Here is a 1,562-nt window from a genome sequence, read left to right on the forward strand (position 1 = left end):
CACTCAGTCGGGGTCAACTCCTTCAGCTGGAAGATCAGCAGGTTTCGGACCACCCAGAGAGCGTCCTTCACCGAGTTGATGATCCTCCAGGCACAGTTGATGTTCGTCTCGGTGTGCGTCCCGCGTCACGGCGCTGCTCGGGTCGAACCTCGACAAACACCACTGCATTTCTCTCCAGACTTCTTCTGCATAGGCATATTCCAGAAGGAGGTGTGTGACAGTCTTGTTCTCCCTGCAGCCACTTCGAGGGCAGTCTGCTCAGGGAACCGCTCGATAGGATCCGCCCTCTCCTTTGCCCGAAGCGTCTCAAGGACACTACGTGCTGACCACTTCCTGATGGACTTGTGGTCAAAGGTGTTTTTCTTCATAAACTTCTCCACGAAGGACAGGTGATACGGAACGGTCCAACTACTCGGAGCGTTCCGCGGCAGCGAGGCTAGACCCATCCTTCGCAACACCGGGGACAGGTAGAACCTCAGCACGCAGTGACACTTGGTGTTTGCGTACCGGGGATCCACGCACAGCTTGATGCAGCCACACACAAAACTGGCCATTAGGGTGAGGGTGGCATTGGGTGTGTTTTTTCCCCCATTGCACCAGTCTTTGTACATTACATCTCTTCGGACCCGGTCCATGTTTGACCTCCATATAAACTGGAAGATGGCCCGGGTGACTGCAGCGGCACAGGTTCTGGGAATAGGCCAGACCTGTGCCACGTATAACAGCAATGACTGTGCCTCACACCTGATGACCAGGTTTTTTCCCGCGATGGAGAGCGACCGTAGCTTCCATCTGCCCAGTTTCTGTCTCACTTTGCTGATACGCTCCTCCCAAGACTTGGAGCATGCCCCAGCCCCTCCGAACCAAATACCCAGCACCTTCAGGTGATTGGTCCTAATGGTGAAGAGGATCTAGGATTGGTCGGCCCAGTTCCCAAAGAACATGGCCTCGCTTTTGCCTCGGTTTACCTTGGCCCCCGAGGCCCGTTCGAACTGGTCACACATGCACATGAGTCTGCGCACACACAGCGGATCCGAGCAGAAAACGGCGACGTCATCCATGTGCAGGCCCCGGCAGCCAGGAATAGTCACCCCTCTCAGGCTTGCATCCTTCCTGATGGACTCGGCAAATGGCTCTATGCAGCACACAAACAAGGCAGGAGAGAGAGNNNCATCTCTCATATACCTGTGTGATATCCTGTCAAAGGCTTTCTCCTGGTCCAGGCTGATCAGGCAGGTGTCCAACCCTCTGTCCTGCACGTAGGCGATTGTATCCCTGAGGAGTGCGAGACTCTCAGCGATCTTCCTGCCCGGCACAGCACAGGATTGATCAGAGTGAATCACCGATCCCAGAGCAGACCTGACCCGGTTGGCGATTACATATGACAGAATTTTGTAATCTGCATTCAACAGTGAGATTGGTCTCCAATTTTTGAGTTCCTCCCTCTCCCCCTTCCGCTTATGGATGAGGGTGATGATGCCTTTCCTCATGGATTCATTCATGGTACCTGCCCGAAGCATACTGACATACACCTCCAGCAGGTCCTGGCCAATCAAGTCCCA

Source organism: Chiloscyllium plagiosum, chromosome 34 (assembly GCF_004010195.1).
Source record: "Chiloscyllium plagiosum isolate BGI_BamShark_2017 chromosome 34, ASM401019v2, whole genome shotgun sequence".
NCBI lineage: Eukaryota > Metazoa > Chordata > Chondrichthyes > Orectolobiformes > Hemiscylliidae > Chiloscyllium > Chiloscyllium plagiosum.